This window comes from Cololabis saira, chromosome 11 (genome assembly GCF_033807715.1).
Source record: "Cololabis saira isolate AMF1-May2022 chromosome 11, fColSai1.1, whole genome shotgun sequence".
Taxonomy (NCBI): Eukaryota; Metazoa; Chordata; class Actinopteri; order Beloniformes; family Belonidae; genus Cololabis; species Cololabis saira.
In genome coordinates this window covers 570,484-584,483 of record NC_084597.1, presented here as the reverse complement: position 1 = coordinate 584,483, position 14,000 = coordinate 570,484, and the positions used below count along the sequence as shown (strand labels likewise).

At 44.3% G+C, this 14,000-nt stretch overlaps 18 non-coding genes across 18 annotated transcripts; all 18 read right to left on the bottom strand.

Moving 5' to 3' along the window:
• Positions 1-167: 167 nt before the first annotated feature.
• LOC133455743 (5S ribosomal RNA) lies at positions 168-286 on the bottom strand. Its single transcript, XR_009783686.1, has one exon. It is a non-coding gene; the product is annotated as a 5S ribosomal RNA (ribosomal RNA).
• Positions 287-505: 219 nt separating this feature from the next.
• On the bottom strand, positions 506-624 carry LOC133455555 (5S ribosomal RNA). Its single transcript, XR_009783516.1, has one exon. It is a non-coding gene; the product is annotated as a 5S ribosomal RNA (ribosomal RNA).
• Positions 625-823: 199 nt separating this feature from the next.
• Positions 824-942, bottom strand: LOC133455851 (5S ribosomal RNA). Its single transcript, XR_009783773.1, has one exon. It is a non-coding gene; the product is annotated as a 5S ribosomal RNA (ribosomal RNA).
• A 199-nt stretch (positions 943-1,141) lies between these two features.
• LOC133455666 (5S ribosomal RNA) lies at positions 1,142-1,260 on the bottom strand. Its single transcript, XR_009783616.1, has one exon. It is a non-coding gene; the product is annotated as a 5S ribosomal RNA (ribosomal RNA).
• A 217-nt stretch (positions 1,261-1,477) lies between these two features.
• LOC133455767 (5S ribosomal RNA) lies at positions 1,478-1,596 on the bottom strand. The gene has a single exon (XR_009783708.1). It is a non-coding gene; the product is annotated as a 5S ribosomal RNA (ribosomal RNA).
• A 199-nt stretch (positions 1,597-1,795) lies between these two features.
• On the bottom strand, positions 1,796-1,914 carry LOC133455744 (5S ribosomal RNA). Its single transcript, XR_009783687.1, has one exon. It is a non-coding gene; the product is annotated as a 5S ribosomal RNA (ribosomal RNA).
• A 217-nt stretch (positions 1,915-2,131) lies between these two features.
• On the bottom strand, positions 2,132-2,250 carry LOC133455547 (5S ribosomal RNA). The gene has a single exon (XR_009783509.1). It is a non-coding gene; the product is annotated as a 5S ribosomal RNA (ribosomal RNA).
• A 217-nt stretch (positions 2,251-2,467) lies between these two features.
• On the bottom strand, positions 2,468-2,586 carry LOC133455728 (5S ribosomal RNA). The gene has a single exon (XR_009783673.1). It is a non-coding gene; the product is annotated as a 5S ribosomal RNA (ribosomal RNA).
• A 6,257-nt stretch (positions 2,587-8,843) lies between these two features.
• Positions 8,844-8,962, bottom strand: LOC133455849 (5S ribosomal RNA). The gene has a single exon (XR_009783772.1). It is a non-coding gene; the product is annotated as a 5S ribosomal RNA (ribosomal RNA).
• A 217-nt stretch (positions 8,963-9,179) lies between these two features.
• On the bottom strand, positions 9,180-9,298 carry LOC133455682 (5S ribosomal RNA). The gene has a single exon (XR_009783631.1). It is a non-coding gene; the product is annotated as a 5S ribosomal RNA (ribosomal RNA).
• A 199-nt stretch (positions 9,299-9,497) lies between these two features.
• On the bottom strand, positions 9,498-9,616 carry LOC133455745 (5S ribosomal RNA). Its single transcript, XR_009783688.1, has one exon. It is a non-coding gene; the product is annotated as a 5S ribosomal RNA (ribosomal RNA).
• A 199-nt stretch (positions 9,617-9,815) lies between these two features.
• LOC133455848 (5S ribosomal RNA) lies at positions 9,816-9,934 on the bottom strand. Its single transcript, XR_009783771.1, has one exon. It is a non-coding gene; the product is annotated as a 5S ribosomal RNA (ribosomal RNA).
• A 217-nt stretch (positions 9,935-10,151) lies between these two features.
• Positions 10,152-10,270, bottom strand: LOC133455681 (5S ribosomal RNA). Its single transcript, XR_009783630.1, has one exon. It is a non-coding gene; the product is annotated as a 5S ribosomal RNA (ribosomal RNA).
• Positions 10,271-10,469: 199 nt separating this feature from the next.
• LOC133455787 (5S ribosomal RNA) lies at positions 10,470-10,588 on the bottom strand. Its single transcript, XR_009783726.1, has one exon. It is a non-coding gene; the product is annotated as a 5S ribosomal RNA (ribosomal RNA).
• A 217-nt stretch (positions 10,589-10,805) lies between these two features.
• On the bottom strand, positions 10,806-10,924 carry LOC133455579 (5S ribosomal RNA). The gene has a single exon (XR_009783538.1). It is a non-coding gene; the product is annotated as a 5S ribosomal RNA (ribosomal RNA).
• A 217-nt stretch (positions 10,925-11,141) lies between these two features.
• LOC133455789 (5S ribosomal RNA) lies at positions 11,142-11,260 on the bottom strand. The gene has a single exon (XR_009783728.1). It is a non-coding gene; the product is annotated as a 5S ribosomal RNA (ribosomal RNA).
• Positions 11,261-11,459: 199 nt separating this feature from the next.
• LOC133455576 (5S ribosomal RNA) lies at positions 11,460-11,578 on the bottom strand. The gene has a single exon (XR_009783535.1). It is a non-coding gene; the product is annotated as a 5S ribosomal RNA (ribosomal RNA).
• Positions 11,579-11,777: 199 nt separating this feature from the next.
• Positions 11,778-11,896, bottom strand: LOC133455570 (5S ribosomal RNA). Its single transcript, XR_009783530.1, has one exon. It is a non-coding gene; the product is annotated as a 5S ribosomal RNA (ribosomal RNA).
• Between the last annotated feature and the right edge of the window lie 2,104 nt (positions 11,897-14,000).

Genomic DNA, 14,000 nt, shown 5'->3' with positions numbered 1-14,000 from the left:
AGTTGAAGATAAGTCATAGCATATAAGTCATTGATTTGTTGGTTTTATTTGTTGGAGTTAAAGTGCCTTAACCATGTGCAAAACCCTTTAGGACGTGAGCTGTAGCTGTTACCACGTTGAAATATGTGTGGGTAGATTAAGCGAGAGCGCTCTCTGCAGGTTGAAAAAGCTTACAGCACCTGGTATTCCCAGGCTGTCTCCCATCCAAGTACTAACCAGGCCCGACCCTGCTTAGCTTCCGAGATCAGACGAGATCGGGCGCATCCAGGCTGGTATGGCCATAAGCAGAAGCTGCAGCTTGAAATACCTCTTATATGGAGTTGAAGATAAGTCATAGAATATAAGTCATTGATTTGTTGGTGATAATAATTTAGAAGCGCTTATTTGTTGGAGTTAGCGTGCCTTAACCATGTGAAAAACACTTTAGGACGTGAGCTGTCGCTGTTACCACGTTGAAATATGTGTGGCTAGATTAAGCGAGAGAGCGTTCTCTGCTGGTTGAAAAAGCTTACAGCACCTGGTATTCCCAGGCGGTCTCCCATCCAAGTACTAACCAGGCCCGAACCTGCTTAGCTTCCGAGATCAGACAAGATCGGGCGCATCCAGGCTGGTATGGCCGTAAGCAGAAGCTGCAGCTTGAAATACCTCTTATATGGAGTTGAAGATAAGTCATAGCATATAAGTCATTGATTTGTTGGTTTTATTTGTTGGAGTTAAAGTGCCTTAACCATGTGCAAAACACTTTAGGACGTGAGCTGTCGCTGTTACCACGTTGAAATATGTGTGGGTAGATTAAGCGAGAGCGCTCTCTGCAGGTTGAAAAAGCTTACAGCACCTGGTATTCCCAGGCGGTCTCCCATCCAAGTACTAACCAGGCCCGACCCTGCTTAGCTTCCGAGATCAGACGAGATCGGGCGCATCCAGGCTGGTATGGCCGTAAGCAGAAGCTGCAGCTTGAAATACCTCTTATATGGAGTTGAAGATAAGTCATAGAATATAAGTCATTGATTTGTTGGTTTTATTTGTTGGAGTTAAAGTGCCTTAACCATGTGCAAAACACTTTAGGACGTGAGCTGTCGCTGTTAACACGTTGAAATATGTGTGGGTAGATTAAGCGAGAGCGCTCTCTGCTGGTTGAAAAAGCTTACAGCACCTGGTATTCCCAGGCGGTCTCCCATCCAAGTACTAACCAGGCCCGACCCTGCTTAGCTTCCGAGATCAGACTAGATCGGGCGCATCCAGGCTGGTATGGCCGTAAGCTGAAGCTGCAGCTTGAAATACCTCTTATATGGAGTTGAAGATAAGTCATATAATATAAGTCATTGATTTGTTGGTGATAATAATTTAGAAGCGCTTATTTGTTGGAGTTAAAGTGCCTTAACCATGTGCAAAACACTTTAGGACGTGAGCTGTCGCTGTTACCACGTTGAAATTTGTGTGGGTAGATTAAGCGAGAGCGCTCTCTGCTGGTTGAAAAAGCTTACAGCACCTGGTATTCCCAGGCGGTCTCCCATCCAAGTACTAACCACGCCCGACCCTGCTTAGCTTCCGAGATCAGACGAGATCTGGCGCATCCAGGCTGGTATGGCCGTAAGCAGAAGCTGCAGCTTGACATACCTCTTATATGGAGTTGAAGATAAGTCATAGAATATAAGTCATTGATTTGTTGGTTTTATTTGTTGGAGTTAAAGTGCCTTAACCATGTGCAAAACACTTTAGGACGTGAGCTGTCGCTGTTACCACGTTGAAATATGTGTGGGTAGATTAAGCGAGAGCGCTCTCTGCTGGTTGAAAAAGCTTACAGCACCTGGTATTCCCAGGCTGTCTCCCATCCAAGTACTAACCAGGCCTGACCCTGCTTAGCTTCCGAGATCAGACGAGATCGGGCGCATCCAGGATGGTATGGCCGTAAGCTGAAGCTGCAGCTTGAAATACTTCTTATATGGAGTTGAAGATAAGTCATATAATATAAGTCATTGATTTGTTGGTGATAATAATTTAGAAGCGCTTATTTGTTGGCGTTAAAGTGCCTTAACCATGTGCAAAACACTTTAGGACGTGAGCTGTCGCTGTTACCACGTTGAAATATGTGTGTGTAGATTAAGCGAGAGCGCTCTCTGCTGGTTGAAAAAGCTTACAGCACCTGGTATTCCCAGGCGGTCTCCCATCCAAGTACTAACCAGGCCCGACCCTGCTTAGCTTCCGAGATCAGACGAGATCGGGCGCATCCAGGGTGGTATGGCCGTAAGCAGAAGCTGCAGCTTGAAATACCTCTTATATGGAGTTGAAGATAAGTCATATAATATAAGTCATTGATTTGTTGGTGATAATAATTTAGAAGCGCTTATTTGTTGGAGTTAAAGTGCCTTAACCATGTGCAAAACACTTTAGGACGTGAGCTGTCGCTGTTACCACGTTGAAATATATGTGGGTAGATTAAGCGAGAGCGTTCTCTGCAGGTTGAAAAAGGTTACAGCACCTGGTATTCCCCGGCGGTCTCCCATCCAAGTACTAACCAGGCCCGACCCTGCTTAGCTTCCGAGATCAGACGAGATCGGGCGCATCCAGGCTGGTATGGCTGTAAGCAGAAGCTGCAGCTTGAAATACCTCTTATATGGAGTTGAAGATAAGTCATAGAATATAAGTCATTGATTTGTTGGTTTTATTTGTTGGAGTTAAAGTGCCTTAACCATGTGCAAAACACTTTAGGACGTGAGCTGTCGCTGTTACCACGTTGAAATATGTGTGGGTAGATTAAGCGAGAGCGCTCTCTGCTGGTTGAAAAAGCTTACAGCACCTGGTATTCCCAGGCGGTCTCCCATCCAAGTACTAACCAGGCCCGACCCTGCTTAGCTTCCGAGATCAGACGAGATCTGGCGCATTTTTTTTTTTTTTTTTTGTCTTTTATTATGAAAATATATTTACAAAAAAAATATATTTTTGTTTACAGTATCCATTTCCAACACATTTTCCTCTCTCTGTGACATTTACACTCAGGTCCTTTTTTCAAAAGAAAAGAAAAACAACATCAGCACTCGAATTACAAAAACAAACCTGATTTGCACATAGTGGCATTTCAAAACCCAGCATCATTCGTTCAGCCATCCCACAGGGTGAAAAATCATTCCAACTATATGATCACCGTGCACAATTTTCAAAAGATGAAGTAGCAAATTTTTTTTTTTTTCTTTTTTTTTTTTTTTTTTTTTTTTTTTTTTTTAAACACACAATTTCCCAACTACACAGTCCAAAAAGAGCTACCAATTCCACACAATCCTCTTGTCTTTATCAAGGGATAGCAGATTGGCATCCTTCACATACAGTCGTTCAAAATGGTCTACCCCATGTATCAACCTGTATCGAATCTGTTTCTTTACTATGTTTTGAAAAATCGGCCATATTGCAATAACCCTTCGTTCGTAATGTGCCTTGTTTCTTCGTGCCCTTATTGCCCAGCGTGCATGGCTCAACATAAATCTGCACAGCATTTCGTTTCTAATTTTACTGTATTGCCAGTTTCCAAATAAAAGAAAAAACTCCCATGAATCCCTTCCGTCCCACACCATTCCCAATTTTTCTATTAGACATTTCTTCAATAACCCAAAAAAGCCAGATAACTCAGGACAAATATCAAACATACGCATCAGCGTTTCCGGCAATAAGCCACAAACATCACAATCTCTGTCTACAGCTTTATCCAGTTGATGTAAAACCACATTAGTAAAAATTTTATTGTGTCTTATTTTGAAATCATTGTCCTCAGCCTCGATGCTGTTACCCTGTACTTTCCATTTCTCCCATATTTTCCACCCCTCTTTCTGTGGAAAGACCTTGCTCCAATACGACAAGGAGGCCGGTGATTTCGTGACGTTCACTAAAAAACGCTCGTAGATTTCCTTGCAGGAGATCAGACTGAAGCTCTTGTTTTCCCCCTCTCGCTTAATTCCCAGCTCTGGGAGTTTGCTTGTCCTATCTCTAGCTGTACCTGTTTCTATCAGCCTTCTCCATTGTTGTGGGATACTTCTCTGAATAGTCTTATAATAATTCTCTATGACCGTGTATGTTGAATTATAATCAACTTCCCTTATACTATCCACCACGGCCTGCGTCGGCAAAAAACCGGGCACAAATTCATACATTATATCTTTCAGCTGTACTAGTCCAGCTCTTATCATTTTGTTATTATACAACATTTTATCTTCTTTCTTTATATATTTATTTAAAAATATCGGCAGTTCTCTTATTAGGCTTATAGAATTCGCCTCATATTCTATATGCTCCAGGAAGCCAGCTTGTGCTTCGAGGACCTCCCTATAAAATAATGGGACTCCCGCTGTCATCGGCCTCTTCGGTTTCATAAGCAGGACAAAATCTCCTATTCCGAGCACTCGATTTAAAAAAAACTGCATAAGACCCTTCCAGCCGTAAGCCGTGTCATCGTACAGATATTTTCTGACCAATTTAATCCTGAAAGCATTTTTCTTACTTTCTATGTCTAGTAATTTTAGCCCTCCCTCTTCATATTTCCCTATTAATGTTTTTCTTGCGATTTTCCCCACCGTTGTCCCCCACAAGAAAACTGTCATAATCTCATTTAGTTTGTTTAGTGCCCATAAGGGTAGATCTATCACCGTGAGTGCATAATATATTTTAGACATTACCAAGCTATTTAATACCACCACCTTCCCATTGAGCTTCAGGTTCCTCATTCGCCAATAGCACAAAATTGCTTCTATCCTTTTAATTATACTAGTCCATGTCATGTCCCTGGCCGTTTCACTGTTTACCCCAATGTATGTACCCAATATTTTGATATGTTCTGCTTGTAATTGTACCGGTAATTCATTTTGCGGCGGTCCCTTCATATTGATGAACATGATTTCTGATTTATCTGGATTTATTTTAGCTCCTGAGGCTCTACCATATCGTTCTACCAAGTTTATTATTCTATGTACACTATTTATGTCTTTAATCAGTAACGTGGTGTCATCAGCAAACTGTTGTATGGTGCACATCTCCCCTCCAGGTAATTCTATACCTTTTATTTCTGAATCTTTTTTAATAAGGACACCCAGTGTTTCCACGATTATTGTATACAAAATTGAGGACAGTGGACATCCCTGTCTCACCGACCTTCGAAGCGGAAAAGGATCGGTAACCACCCCGTTACACTTCACACTGCCAGTGGCGTTGGCGTACATTAACCTAATCCACCCGAGAAAACGCGCTCCAAATCCCACCCTCTCCAAAACTTTGAACATAAATTTGTGTTCGACTCTATCAAAGGCTTTGTTGAAGTCCAGTGAGACCAGAATGCCCTCTTTGCTGGTAGTTTTCAAAAATTCTACTGTGTCTCTGACAGTATTCAAAATATCTGAAACTTCCCTTCCCGGCACACTATAAGCCTGAGAGGGCTCTACAATAGTGTGCACGACCTGTTTTATTCTGTTTGCTAGTACTTTCATCAATATTTTGTAATCCGTGTTTAGTAGTGTTATAGGCCTATAATTGGCTAGATTTCGTTTATCCCCTTTCTTATATATGATCGTTATGATCCCTCTTGCCATAGATGCCGGCACAGATTGTGTTAATTCTATTGTTCTGTATAAATGTAACAATATTGGTTTCAATATATCACTAAATTGTTTATAAAAATTCGCTGTTAGTCCATCACTACCTGGACTTTTATTTAGTACTAATTGTTTTATTGCCAAATCAATATCCTCTTCCTTCATCTCCTGGTCGCACATGAGTGTGTCTTCTTCAGCTAACTTCATCTCACATTTTGCCAGGATCTCCTCTGTTATCCCATCATCTGTCCCCTCTGTTTCAAAAAGATGGGTATAATAATTCTGGACTGTCTCTAAGATCTCTACAAAGTCAGCTGTTGTCTCTCCCTTTTCATTCATCACTTCCGCTATGTAGCATTTGTTTTGCCTTCTTTTTTCCAAGTTCAGGAAGAAGCCGGTATTTTTTTCTCCTTCCACCGCATACTGCGCTTTGCTCCTTAATATAGCCCCTTCGCATTTCAACCTCTCCAACTCTTTTAACTCGGTATGCAATCTTATTAACTTATTCCCCTCCGAGCCTTTCTGTCTCTCAACCTTTTCGATTTCTGCTCTTAGCATTCTTTCTTTCTTCTGTTGTCTCGCCCGAAACCTTTTCGCATATTGTATGGATTTCCCTTTTATTTTTGTCTTCAAGTCCTCCCAGCCTTGTATTATATTCGTTTCAAAACCCGGTTGTGAGCTTACGCTCAAAATTAGTTGCCTAATGGCTCTATTATAATTCACATCGTACAAGAGATGTGCATTTAAGTGCCATGTCCCCCCTCCCCTTTTCTCTTCCTGTTCCCCCATTTCTAATGATAGTATGGCGTGATCGCTTAAGTGTATCCATTTATAATCCACATTATTAAATAATCGTATATGCGATGTCTTCGTTAAGCACAAATCAATTCTGGTTCGTTTTAGAACCCCTTGAACCACTTGCGCCCTTGAATATTGCCTCTTATCAGGATTTTTCACTCTCCATACGTCGCACCAGTTGTTAACCATCATAAAGTCATTTAGAACCTTTCTTGAGGCATCTTGTCTCCATACACAACTTTCGTTTATATCCAGATGACACAATTTCACATTAAAATCTCCTATTATAACATCACACTTTTCGGCTATTTTATAAAATTTCCTAAAGAAGGCTGTGCGATCGCCTTCTGTATTCGGTGCATAGACATTTAAAATATTATAATTCACATCCTGAGCTACACAATCTATATTAATCCATCTTCCTTCTCCATCTTTAGCCCTCATCGTGGCCTTAATTCCACTGTCCCTTTTACACAAAATCGCCACTCCCCTTGCAATGTTAGTTCCATGGCTAGAGAAGCATTCCCCATCCCACAGCTTTATCATGTCTCGCTCCGTTACTGCATCCCAATGAGTTTCTTGTAAGCATATTACATCCGCCTTACTTAATCTTATCATGCTTTCGAACTTCGTCTTGTCTCTCAACCCGTTTGCATTAATGGATGCCACTGTTATTGGCATTAAAACCATGATAAGGAGGAGAAACGGACCATCACCGCTGGATATTAGAAGTTTCCTCATTGTGCATACGTTTCTTCTGTGCTCGCCCTTTTCTCGTACCTGATCTTTTCCTCGATATCCCCCTCGCTCCGTTTCCGGTCTCCACGTCCTCCGTCTCAGCAGGATTCTCACCACCCCGCCTGGTGACTCTCTGCTGCGCACAAGGAAGCGACCCCCCGCTGCTTTGTCCTTCACCCCAATCTTGTCCGCCTCGTTCCTCCTCATCTCCACTGCTCCCCTCCTTTGCATCCTCTGCGACATCTCCTCCCTCGTCACTCCCTGCTTCCTCCATCGATTCCTCCACCGCTTCCTCCTCCATGTCCCCCACCAGGCTCTCAACCTCTCCTTCTCCGTCTTCCTCCTCCTCCTCTTCCTCCGCCGCCTCCTTCTTTTCTGCCTCGCTCTCCTCCACCAACTCCTCCGTCTCCTCCTTCTCCTCCTTCTCCTCCTGCTCTCCGCCGGTTCGTTCCGTCATGCGTGCACATTCTCTTGCATAGTGTCCTTGTTTGTTACATTTGTAACACAGGAACTCAGGACATTCCCGCAGAATGTGCCCCTGCTGTAGGCACAGTCTGCACACCCTCATTTGGTTGTTATGGATGATCCTGAAATACTCCGGACCCTCGAGCGTGTCAAATTTCGTGCTATACGGCAGAGCCGCCACCGACTCTGGGAACCTGACTTTCAGGAACCTGGTGCCGTCGAATATGTCCGTGCCAGGCCATTTTCTCTTCTTGATTGGTGAGACCGGCTCTACTCCCCAATGTGCCAGCTTTGTGAAAATCTGCTCATCAGTGATATAAATAGGAAGACTTAAAAATGAGACCACTCTCGTGTCCTTCATTATTTCAGAGGCGATCACTCGCGAATCTCTTATCTTGAAACCATCTAACAGTCTGTTTTTCCCGTGCGGGTTGCCCATTGTTAGTTCCCACTTTCTGTCCGCCTTTACTCGGCAGCCAACGACACGACCGCATGTAACACTCACAGCTTTCAAGAGTTCCATGAGGGAGATGGCATCATCTCCCTCTATCTCCACATTTACTACAAGTTTTTTCTGGTCTTCCGCTTGATCCCAACATTCTTTTGCAGCTCTCGGCTCCGCCACCCTTGCTGCCGTCTCCTCCTCTGCCCCCTTCCACACCGCTCCGCTGTGTTGTCCTCCCGTCCTCCTCTTCTCCACTTTCTCTGCCTCGGGCCCCTCTCCCGCTCTCTTCTCTTTCTCTCCTGCTCCGACCATTGCGCGGGCCATCTTTTGCCTTGGGATCCCCTCCGACTCCATTTTGTCCGTCATAGCTGAGCTCATGTCCAGTCCGTGATCCACCTTCATCACCGAGTAATCCGTTTTAGTTTTTTTATACTCCCTTGGAGTAGCCCCCCTGCAGCAACTGCTGCCGGGGGAGGTGTTGTTGTTCTCCACTTCTCTGAGCCTTTTTCGTTTGTTTTCCAATCTGAACTTTGTCTCTCCTTCATCCACCATGAACCAAACTGCCACGTCACTCTTCCTGCACAAACAGGAAGTCAGAGGGCGTGGCCAGGCTGGTATGGCCGTAAGCAGAAGCTGCAGCTTGAAATACCTCTTATATGGAGTTGAAGATAAGTCATAGAATATAAGTCATTGATTTGTTGGTTTTATTTGTTGGAGTTAAAGTGCCTTAACCATGTGCAAAACACTTTAGGACGTGAGCTGTCGCTGTTACCACGTTGAAATATGTGTGGGTAGATTAAGTGAGAGCGCTCTCTGCTGGTTGAAAAAGCTTACAGCACCTGGTATTCCCAGGCGGTCTCCCATCCAAGTACTAACCAGGCCCGACCCTGCTTAGCTTCCGAGATCAGACGAGATCGGGCGCATCCAGGCTGGTATGGCCGTAAGCAGAAGCTGCTGCTTGAAATACCTCTTATATGGAGTTGAAGATAAGTCATATAATATAAGTCATTGATTTGTTGGTGATAATAATTTAGAAGCGTTTATTTGTTGGAGTTAAGGTGCCTTAACCATGTGAAAAACACTTTAGAACGTGAGCTGTCGCTGTTACCACGTTGAAATATGTGTGGGTAGATTAAGCGAGAGTGCTCTCTGCTGGTTGAAAATGCTTACAGCTCCTGGTATTCCCAGGCGGTCTCCCATCCAAGTACTAACCAGGCCCGACCCTGCTTAGCTTCCGAGATCAGACGAGATCGGGCGCATCCAGGCTGGTATGGCCATAAGCAGTAGCTGCAGCTTGAAATACCTCTTATATGGAGTTGAAGATAAGTCATAGAATATAGGTCATTGATTTGTTGGTTTTATTTGTTGGAGTTAAAGTGCCTTAACCATGTGCAAAACACTTTAGGACGTGAGCTGTCGCTGTTACCACGTTGAAATATGTGTGGGTAGATTAAGCGAGAGCGCTCTCTGCTGGTTGAAAAAGCTTACAGCACCTGGTATTCCCAGGCGGTCTCCCATCCAAGTACTAACCAGGCCCGACCCTGCTTTGCTTCCGAGATCAGACGAGATCTGGCGCATTCAAGCTGGTATGGCCGTAAGCAGAAGCTGCAGCTTGAAATACCTCTTATATGGAGTTGAAGATAAGTCATAGAATATAAGTCATTGATTTGTTGGTTTTATTTGTTGGAGTTAAAGTGCCTTAACCATGTGCAAAACACTTTAGGACGTGAGCTGTCGCTGTTACCACGTTGAAATATGTGTGGGTAGATTAAGTGAGAGCGCTCTCTGCTGGTTGAAAAAGCTTACAGCACCTGGTATTCCCAGGCGGTCTCCCATCCAAGTACTAACCAGGCCCGACCCTGCTTAGCTTCCGAGATCAGACGAGATCGGGCGCATCCAGGCTGGTATGGCCGTAAGCAGAAGCTGCTGCTTGAAATACCTCTTATATGGAGTTGAAGATAAGTCATATAATATAAGTCATTGATTTGTTGGTGATAATAATTTAGAAGCGTTTATTTGTTGGAGTTAAGGTGCCTTAACCATGTGAAAAACACTTTAGAACGTGAGCTGTCGCTGTTACCACGTTGAAATATGTGTGGGTAGATTAAGCGAGAGTGCTCTCTGCTGGTTGAAAATGCTTACAGCTCCTGGTATTCCCAGGCGGTCTCCCATCCAAGTACTAACCAGGCCCGACCCTGCTTAGCTTCCGAGATCAGACGAGATCGGGCGCATCCAGGCTGGTATGGCCATAAGCAGTAGCTGCAGCTTGAAATACCTCTTATATGGAGTTGAAGATAAGTCATAGAATATAGGTCATTGATTTGTTGGTTTTATTTGTTGGAGTTAAAGTGCCTTAACCATGTGCAAAACACTTTAGGACGTGAGCTGTCGCTCTTACCACGTTGAAATATGTGTCGGTAGATTAAGCGAGAGCGCTCTCTGCTGGTTGAAAAAGCTTACAGCACCTGGTATTCCCAGGCTGTCTCCCATCCAAGTACTAACCAGGCCTGACCATGCTTAGCTTCCGAGATCAGACGAGATCGGGCGCATCCAGGATGGTATGGCCGTAAGCTGAAGCTTCAGCTTGAAATACTTCTTATATGGAGTTGAAGATAAGTCATATATTATAAGTCATTGATTTGTTGGTGATAATAATTTAGAAGCGCTTATTTGTTGGCGTTAAAGTGCCTTAACCATGTGCAAAACACTTTAGGACGTGAGCTGTCGCTGTTACCACGTTGAAATATGTGTGGGTAGATTAAGCGAGAGCGCTCTCTGCTGGTTGAAAGAGCTTACAGCACCTGGTATCCCCAGGCGGTCTCCCATCCAAGTACTAACCAGGCCCGACCCTGCTTAGCTTCCGAGATCAGACGAGATCGGGCACATCCAGGGTGGTATGGCCGTAAGCAGAAGCTGCAGCTTGAAATACCTCTTATATGGAGTTGAAGATAAGTCATATAATATAAGTCATTGATTTGTTGGTGATAATAATTTAGAAGCGCTTATTTGTTGGAGTTAAAGTGCCTTAACCATGTTCAAAACACTTTAGGACGTGAGCTGTCGCTGTTACCACGTTGAAATATATGTGGGTAGATTAAGCGAGAGCGTTCTCTGCAGGTTGAAAAAGGTTAGAGCACCTGGTATTCCCTGGCGGTCTCCCATCCAAGTACTAACCAGGCCCGACCCTGCTTAGCTTCCGAGATCAGACGAGATCGGGCGCATCCAGGCTGGTATGGCTGTAAGCAGAAGCTGCAGCTTGAAATACCTCTTATATGGAGTTGAAGATAAGTCATAGAATATAAGTCATTGATTTGTTGGTTTTATTTGTTGGAGTTAAAGTGCCTTAACCATGTGCAAAACACTTTAGGACGTGAGCTGTCGCAGTTACCACGTTGAAATATGTGTGGGTAGATTAAGCGAGAGCGCTCTCTGCTGGTTGAAAATGCTTACAGCACCTGGTATTCCCAGGCGGTCTCCCACCCAAGTACTAACCAGGCCCGACCCTGCTTAGCTTCCGAGATCAGACGAGATCGGGCGCATCCAGGCTGGTATGGCTGTAAGCAGAAGCTGCAGCTTGAAATACCTCTTATATGGAGTTGAAGATAAGTCATAGAATATAAGTCATTGATTTGTTGGTTTTATTTGTTGGAGTTAAAGTGCCTTAACCATGTGCAAAACACTTTAGGACGTGAGCTGTCGCAGTTACCACGTTGAAATATGTGTGGGTAGATTAAGCGAGAGCGCTCTCTGCTGGTTGAAAATGCTTACAGCACCTGGTATTCCCAGGCGGTCTCCCACCCAAGTACTAACCAGGCCCGACCCTGCTTAGCTTCCGAGATCAGACGAGATCGGGCGCATCCAGGCTGGTATGGCCGTAAGCTGTAGCTGCAGCTTGAAATACCTCTTATATGGAGTTGAATATAAGTCATATAATATAAGTCATTGATTTGTTGGTGATAATAATTTAGAAGCGCATATTTGTTGGAGTTAAAGTGCCTTAACCATGTGCAAAACACTTTAGGACGTGAGCTGTCGCTGTTACCATGTTGAAATATGTGTGGGTAGATTAAGCGAGAGCGCTCTCTGCTGGTTGAAAAAGCTTACAGCACCTGGTATTCCCAGGCGATCTCCCAGCCAAGTCCCTATGCCGACCAATGGTTGAGCTCTGTTCAGCAGAGAGAGCGCTCAACCCGCCAATCATTGAGCGCTGTTGAGCAGCAGTGATCGCCAATCATCATTGAGCGAGACACGTCTGTACGGCGGCCATGACAGTTTGACACCTCAGGGGACAGTTTGAGTGAAATATTGATTAATCTGTATTGAAACGCTACCGTTTATAAGCCGAATAGTAAGTGGCGTGACACTTATTCAATTTTACGTCCAAGCATCATCTCCTCGCTGCATTCTGTAAAGTGGGAGGTCCCGGAGCGCAGTGGCTCCGGTGCGAGAGAAAAAAAAAAGCGCAACACACACACACACACACACACACACACACACACACACACACACACACACACACACACACACACACACAGCTGGAGATTGCCCATCGCAGTGCGCTTTTGGCTTTTACGCATGGAACGAAGAAACATAAAACAGCACACACACACAGATGCGCTGTGTGAGACACATTAAGCAACCCAACTGTCCTTTTTAAGCCACATAGATGTACTACTTGTATACATTTTACCATTATGTCGTTGTGCTGTTTATTGTGTTTTTGGAATTGATATGAGCGCGCAGCGGTGCGTAAAAAGTATATATTTATTTGTTACAGGTGTACCGGAGCGCGCTCCGGTTTGCTCCCCCTCAAATTAAGCCCTGCACACATTGACGACTTGGCAGGCTCATAATCCGATTCTGGCGTATTTATGTGTTGTGTAAACTATGCCGAAGTCTCTGCAAACGCTGTGAGATGTAAATAATTGTGGCAACTTGAGTTTTCCATAAGCAGTATAGTATTTTGTACCGTTGTCTGTTTAGTTGTCTCCGTTCCGCTTATGGAGTTTGGCGTTGATGGCAGTGAACGCGTTTATGTTGCCATGGTTACTGGTCGCTTCATATACATAAATATTATGCTATCATAACATGTGGAAATCAATGTGTTTATGACGTTCACTGTCATATGTTTAATTCAACTGCAGATTTTGGTCACCTTTCACTAAATCAGTGGTGATCCTATTATTATTTGCATCAAATGTCGGCCGACGCGCTGGGCAGACCCCGCTGGGCCGACCCCCGCTGGGCGTGCCGACGTCTCGGCAGCCCCCGTGCGGGGAACCTCGGGAGCGACCGAACCCCACCCCGCCTCGACACACCGTTTTCTGGGTTGGTGTGGGTCTGCTGGAACTGGGGGTTCAACCGCGAGCTCCGCAGCGTGGATGAAAAGGGTTTGAGAAACACCGTGCGTTCCGGAGGAATACACCGCCGCCAGAGCGGCAGCCGACGTCGGAGGTCGGCCTGCCCGGCGGCGGCGGGGCTCCGTGGGGGGACACCTGGGGCGGATCGACTTGGACGGACGGGCGGACGTGTTGTTTTTAACTGTTGTTTTGTTGCATCTGATATTGCTTTGTTTAAGCAGTTTGGGCTGCATTCTTGCTCTATAAATAAAGTTTATAATATTTATGATTGTTGTTATTTTAATAAAATATATTTTCTTGCATGATTACTTGAGAATAATGTGTCTTTTTTTTTTTTTTTTAGATTGTGAGCAGAAAGACACAACTCTATTCAACCTGTTATTGCCATCATTAAAATTCTTTGTACACTTATTGGCTGCATACAGTTTTTGTATAAAATGCTGCTGCAACCTTTCACTTTCCAACAATAGACTAGGTAGAATGTCAGAAATGGGCTTATTTAACATTTTGGGGGTATTTAAAGTGGCTGTATCCAAATCTACTACAGTATGTACCAGGCTAAAAAAAAAATAGTTTTAAGCCTCCTAATTACTACAATAACATAGGCCTAAAAACATAGGCATT